The following is a 7,670-nucleotide window of genomic DNA, read 5'->3' as shown; positions in this document are numbered from 1 at the left end:
TCAAGTTGTAAGGCTCCCATATGAGGAGAAGCCATGTGTGAGCCCGGGACACTGGATGGATCCTGACTTGCATGTCAGATGAGGCCTATCAATGAGACCGTTGATGGTAGAGGTGATTGAGTGGGAGGCTCTTATTCTTGCTGGGGCGATGGTATAGGAAATATTCCTTGAATATTCCATGGACGACTAGTCGGTTCCACCAACTAGGTTGACTAGTCGGCTCCACCGACTAGGTTGACTGGTCGGTTCCACCAACTACGTTGATCCGACTACCGCCCTCATAGCTATAAAGAGGCGACCTCCCTAGTCCATTGTATCAGATTAGTTCAGATCTTCCAGCTAGTAGCTCTTCACCTAGTATCTGTCTAGATCGCCATCTAAGCTCCACTGTGGGAGCGCATGGGTGGATGGAGCCATCATCTGTACTACATCAGTATTGAAGGAAAATTTTATTCCTCTCTAGTTTGCTGTGTACTCTCTATTCTTTGTTCAGTTTCTGTTCCGCTGCGCCGTGTAATTTAACAGATAGGAATGTCATATTCTATCCTAACACACACAAAAGAGATAGTGATTAGCTACACATGGGAGTGTCTTTTCAGAAGGGAGATGAGGGCTTCGAGGATCTAGTTCTCTTCCAATCACATCTAGGACCGATCAAATCAACGGTGCAAAGGGAGAAGCATGCGTGACACATGTACTTACAAGTTTCAAACACCTCGTGCAAGCACACGACCGATATTCACTGTGGTATGCTACTTCCCCTCAGACACATCGTCACAATCACACGAGGTGACAGGTCGCCACAAAGAGCCACAGTCCCTATGAGATGATACAGGATGATATGTTTGAGTTCTTTAGGTAAGGGGGTGACCATCCTCCTAGAAAACTTCAATGCACATATGGAGAGTAATAGGTGTGCTTACTGCACTATGAGTCAGATCAGATCAGAGTAGCACAGATGGACCTAGTAGTGCTTGAGGCAATAAGATGATACACCACATGTGGCGGGATGTGAACAATATCTATTGTAGATGGTGGGAGCAATACACGAACTAGTTATATATAATGGCCTTCATAGGTGGCCGCTCTCTAGGAGTCTATGCCTTACACTTGCAACATTTGTTACGTGATTTGTACTGTCATAGGTTGCGATATAAATGTAATCAATGTGAGGCATCGGAAACTTATTGCTCATTGTTATCTTGTTGAGTGCCCTATAGTAAACACACAAGCAGACTGACCTCCTCCTTTTTCTGTATGAAAAGTATTGGGGCTACGAATGGAGAAGAAAACAATTAGATAAACCCTACACCACGCAGTAATTGAGACAACTGATGCTCTAATTCTCCCTCCATAGACTTAGAAAGCCGGTAGAGGAACTTACTTGGTGGAGTGGAGCCTGAAACCAAGTCAATACAAATGGGCAGAAGTTGGGGTGGCCGATCGTGTCAGAGCATAATATCCTTGAGTAGATCGACCATGCTTTGTGTCAGTCGAGGAGCTAGCTAAACTACAGCCTGCTACTAGCGGACATAAATAAGCACACACATTGTGCCTTTGGGATAGCACGACAATCCTGAATGTGTGAAATCAATGGAATCCCTGGAATACAATCCCTGCCGCGAATTATGGCAGGCTCAAGAAGACCATCTACAATGGTAAATGTATCATCTTGTCAATCGGGAACAAGAGAATGCTCACAAAACCACTAAATCCCTAAAATCAAATCGCACCCAAGCAAAGGTGTGGTAATTAAATGCTGTTGAAATGAGGCCTTCTAAACTGAAAGTCAAAATTGAGTGTCCTTGTGCATGATTTGTGTGTGTAAACCTGGCATGAACCCGTTCACAAACATATGAGATACAAGATTGCTTCTTGGCAAGCTTCGGGGAAATGGCATCTTTGGAGCTCCACATGTCAAAAAGTACAATAAACTATTGTCCTTTAGCAGTACCATAAGCCCTGATGTGTTGAGTGTGTTTGTCATTAGGACTCTCTCATGAGGAGGCTGTTGTTATTCAAAGGTGTGAGGGGCATTGGAAAACCCTAAAGCTTATTCACTCGATGGTGTGGAGCATTTGCATGGCAAGTGGAGATCGGTTCATCGGAGCTGGCCAATGCATAGTGATCAAACATTGGCTTGTTCTTCTGGAGGGTGTCTCCTATATCAACAGGAGGAAGGCGGTTTCCTTCTTTCTTTTTTGACTTGCACAGGTGTAGAGCTTCCACGAGAGTCGTCTAGTGTCGCCTTGAGAAGTTAGCTCATCATAATAGGTCTAGAGGTCTTTAGCAAGGCCTTTGAGCCACTTTGTCACTTGTAACTCTTCAACAAACATTGTAGCGGCGGTGAGCAGAGAGATGGTGTCTATGTCACTTGATATTATAGTCAATAAAGGAGTTCATTTTGTGTCTTTATTTTACAGCTTGCAAGAGTGATCAGTGTGTGAATCAAAGTGAAAGAGAGGGTTGCAACTACATTGTTATCTTGTGTTATACTTTATGTGAGACTTGTTTTGTGAGATTAAGAGAGTGAAGACAAAATTGCATGCATTCGAGATTCCAACAATTGGTATCAGAGCACTTTAGTCCAGAGGGTTTGTGCACATATCAAAGTTAGTCGAGAGATTTGTTGGGTTGTTTGTGAGAGTTTGAAGATTAGTGTGTCTGAGAGCCTTTGAAAGATTTTTCGAGCGTCTAGTTCTTGCAAAGATCTTGTTGGTGAAGGTTCTTTCGCTATGGATCCATGAAAGAAGCATAAGTTGCCGAAAGGTATGTGGGGAGTGATCTTAGGGACAGAGAAGAAGCCCAAGAGCTCGGGCAATGAAGCTGACAAGTTCTCTGCTTTCAAGGATAATGATGAGAAGGCTGTAGGCATTCTGGGAAGAGCATTGGGCCACGAATATTTTCATCACGTGGATTTCACGAGTCATTGTTTGGTACTAAAATGGAAAATTCAAAGGATTTGCTGAAACATTAATTATTTGGCTTTTGATTGGGAGAGATTGAGAGTCTTGGCACTTGTTTGAATCGGATGCAATCGATCTTAAAGCAATCGAAGTGTCACATGCACCCCTACACTAGGGAGCATTGTGACACACAGTTTGACCCATTGTCGTATGCCGTAACCCCGTTGTGAGCCCTAGTCCAGGGACGAGTCAGGCACGAGCTATGGGGGTCCATTCCCAATTCCCAAAGTCACAAGCCACCGCAGAGCAATTCAGGGTAAAGCGTTGCGAGGTATCCACCTAGCAACAAGCTCAAAAGAGGGGAATGTCACATGCACCAGTGCCACGCACAGGTGTCAGACGACTAGCTGCACACCATCAAATCGCAGCAAAGTTGCAGGCCCCTTTGGGGCAGTTTGGCAGCCAATTGGCAGGCAAACTAGGTGGCCCAGGGGCAGCCTTCAGCAAGGACCAAGTCAGGTCACTTGACCCGACCCAAGCAGGGCAATCAACCAACCCTACAGGTCGGTGGTCTGGTCGATCAACTGACCAGCCAGTCGGCCCATGGACCAGCCCTATATAAGGGGCTCTTTGCCCCCTCATTTCAAGACGCAGCTTCCAGTGCATTTCAGCCCACAATTTCTGCAGCATAGCTCTCTCTCCCTCAATCACAGTTAGGAAGAGCATTCAGCTCAGTTTTGTATGCCGATTTGGCAACCATGTACATTAGTAGTCAGGGCATTGACGCCATCCGTATGAATAAAACAGTGTACTATAGTTTGGAAGATCTCTGGTGTCTCTCATGCTTGAGTTCTCTTTCTACTTTCATCTATGTTTCCACTCAGCGAGTTCCCGCATGCTACATTGGTATCAGAACAGTATGGTTCCTTCTAATCCATGCTACATTGGTATCAGAACAGTATGGTTCCTTCTAATCTGAAGTAGGTTAGACGGAGTCCTACCAGCAGAGCTTAGTTATGGGGACTTAGATAGCAGAGGAGGGAGCATGTCTTGGATATCATCTATTCTTTTGTACCCCGGACTAGTGCCAGACTAGTGGCAGTACCATAGTCCATTAGCATCTCCCTCCCAACCTTCATCACGCATCGGGCGGCTTGCGTCTTCACCCATATGCGTTTACACCTTGCGGGGCAAGGTGGGGGAAGTTTTTTTCCTCCGCAGTCCTTGTTGCAGCCATTCACTTTGTGCCATTTATGATGATACTATGGCTTCGACCAAGAAGTTGACTACACCCGAGACCTTGGGCACGAACACGAGAAAGTTCTTTACTATACTAGCATGGGAGAATCGAGATCTTCCAATACTCCTACTCGGGTTGATTGCCCAAAGAGGCCCGAAGCCTTATAAGGACCTCTACCGAAGCTCAAAGGACCACCTACGAAGTCAAAGAGAGCTGCTCAAACTACTTTGACAGGTATTTGTGTCAATGTCCTCACACGCCCTCATTCTTGTGATTGTTCTTTTAATAATTCACTATTTGGCCCCCATGATCTCTACCGGGCTTATGGAGAGATCCAAGGGACACGGATTTTACCCAAGTAGTTCTCACAACTTTGTTAATCACAAACATGTGGAGAAGCTACAGCTGATTTACGACACCTGGTGATCACACCTACGAGCAGCCTCCAGCTGGGAAGTAATTTTGGGATCACAAGGTGGATCGACTTCCCGTCCAGATTCAAGTCTATGACAATATTTTGAAGTGCTATGTTATGCACTTGGATCATGTATCATAGATCACTCTCTTGTAGTGTCAAAACAACTTGAATAACCTCTACACAGGTTAGTATGACCTCCCGATATTGAACCTTGCACTCCCAAACTCCCTTGAATGCCCAAAAAAGCTGTTTACAAAGATTCCACAAAGAATTTCAGTCAATGTAAATGGCTCTTACAAGGCAATGGCTGCCTTTCAATTTGGTTTTTGGCTCCACGGAACGCTAGAGGATCTCCCAAACAATTTTTAGAGACAACAGGGATTCAAATTGGATACCCCAATGTTACAAAAGAACACTTTTTGTCTTATAAACTATCACAAAACTGCCAACAAGCATATATCTTCTATGGCTTCGACCAAGAAGTTGACTACACCCGAGACCCAAGGCAAGAAGAAGAGAAAGTTCTTTAATGCAACTACTAGCATTGGAGAGTCGAGATCTTCCAATACTCCTACGGTCTACCTGGGTTGATTGCCCGAAGAGGCCCAGTGCCTCACAAGGACCTCTACCAAAGCTCAAAGGACCACCTACGAAGTCAAAGACAACCACTCAGACTACTTTGACAGGTATTTGCGTCAATGTCCTCACACACCCTCATTCTTTTTTGTGATTGTTCTTTTAATAATTCACTGTTTGGCCCCCATGATCTCTACCGAGCTTATGGAGAGATCCAAGGGACACGGATTCAAATTCATTTTTACCCATGTTAGTTCTCAAAACGTTGTTAATCACAAACATGTGCACAAGCTACAGCTGATTTACGACACCTAGTGATCACACCTACGAGGTGCAGCCTCCAACTGGAAAGCAATTTTGGGATCACAAGGTGGATCGACCTCCCGTCCGGATTCAAGCCTACGATGACATTTTGGAGTGCTATGTTATGCACTTGGATCATGTATCATAGATCACTCTCTTGTAATGTCAACAACTTGAATAACCTCTACACAGGTTAGTATGACCTCCGGATATTGAACCTTGCACTCCCAAACTCCCTTGAATGCCCAAAAAAGCTGTTTACAAAGATTCCACAAAGAATTTCAGCCAATGTAAATGGCTCTTACGAGGCAATGTGTCACCAGTTGGGGCTTCTTCCAAGAAAATAAAGAATAATCTTTATTAGAATTGACTTTCGTCAAAGAATGGTTAAGTTAATTAACCAACAATAAGTTTTATTGTTGCTTTGCATCAATAGAAAGAGAACAACTCTCAAGAAAAGCCCTAAAAGCAGTAGAAAAAGCTAGAAATTTTTGTATAAAAGTAGCTTTTAGGAAGAACAAAAGCATAAAATAGCTTATAAAAAGCACTAAAGCTAGAAATAGCTTTCAGAAAGCAGGTTTAGCTTTTTGCTAGGCCAAGTTTATAAAAGAAGAGCCAAAGAGCTCAAGATCATTAAGTTTTGTACTTAGTTCATGCTCTTGTGAAGAGCCAGTTGTACAAAGACTATTTTCTATTGCAATAAAGACCTTGGGGGGGGGGGGCAGCCCTTCTTTTTGGCCCCTAGTGCTGTGTTCTTGCTTCTCTCCCTCATCTCCCAGCTACTCTACTTGTCGGAAATCACGTTTCAACAAGCTCTTCAAAGTTCCCATGCTTTGTTCAAGTTCCGGTTACAAATTCTAGTGCAGGAGCAAATTGCGATTTCTTCTACAAGGCCTAGCTTGGATTGCGTGCCAGGTTCTTGAGCCCGAGAGTGTTTCCTTTGCTGCGATTCTATGCCAGAGAGTTCCCTTTGCTGCGATTTTTGGTTTCTACGCGTGGATTGAAGCCCGTAAGCGCCTGCAACCGTGCCCAGGAGCCCAGGAGGAATTTGCGATTGGTTTGAGGGCTATTCTTTGGTTTAGTTACGGTTTCACAATGGCTGCCTTCTCCACGGAAAGCTAGAGGATTTCCCAAATAATTTTTAGAGACAACGGGGATTCAAATTGGATCTCCCAATGTTAAAAAAGAACACTTTTTGTCTATGGACTCTCACAAAACTGCTTGCAGAAGTTTCCAACAAGCATATATCATTCCAAAGCATCAATCCTTTCCTTCTCAACTTTGAATGAGCTCTCCATACGCTCCACAAGTGGTACAAGCTGTAACAGTGGTTGTAACCTTAGAGACAGCTCATCACCATGTGAGATGTAGCAGTTAAAAGACAGCACAGCTTGCTAACAAATCCAATCAGCTTCCCAAGGCTGCAAATCTGATGGAAGGCTCCCCAAGCCAGTAGGAGCTGCTTGGAGTACTTTATAACAAAAAAACAGTCGCTTTTTCTTGGAAGATGTCTATCAGCCAATGCGACTCTTATACCTTAGTCCCACACTCATGGGAGCTTAGTGGAGCTTCAAGGAAGTGCTGGAAGCTGAGAATGCACTTATGAGAGCTACTCTTTTCTGCTGCAGCAGTGAACGAGACAAATAATACAGACATGGGAGATCCCAAGTACCTCTATCGCCCTCAGCATTGCATCTCTGTTTGTTTTCTGCTTCAATCAAGGTTTCCCTTGTGTTGCCTTCATTCCAACCTTCTGCAGGTGTCTTTCATGGTGCACCGCCCTGCCAACGTCCACCATCCTCGATATTTCAATTCTATTTGTAACTTGCCTTTGGTAACCATCGGCAAAGATCCAGCATCCAAATAGTTCTCTAGGCCTTGTCCTACGTGCCTCCATCCTTAGCTTTCAGTAGTCCAATTCACTGTACACAGCATGGGCAGAGGGTAGGTTGTTATCCGTAAAATCAAGCATCCTACAAGCAGACAAGTAACATTTTGTAAACGTCGTCGTGGATTGCTCAATAAATCCTATGAGCTGGTGAAATCGAAGGAATGAGGGAGGATTGGGAGAACCGAGATGAGGATGGAGCTGCAAGCTCATGTCGACGCCACAATTGTGTTCTACACCTAAGTCCACACTACAAGGAAGTTCTTTTCTGATGAGTAAGAACCTACAACTACAACACACCTTCCTCTATATTGTGTTCTTCACATATAAAAGTATTGA

The sequence above is a fragment of the Dipteris shenzhenensis genome, chromosome 32, assembly GCF_047967505.1.
Source record: "Dipteris shenzhenensis isolate YYH24624 ecotype China chromosome 32, Dip_SZ_1.0, whole genome shotgun sequence".
Classification (NCBI taxonomy): Eukaryota; Viridiplantae; Streptophyta; class Polypodiopsida; order Gleicheniales; family Dipteridaceae; genus Dipteris; species Dipteris shenzhenensis.
Note: the sequence above shows the minus strand (reverse complement) of the source record.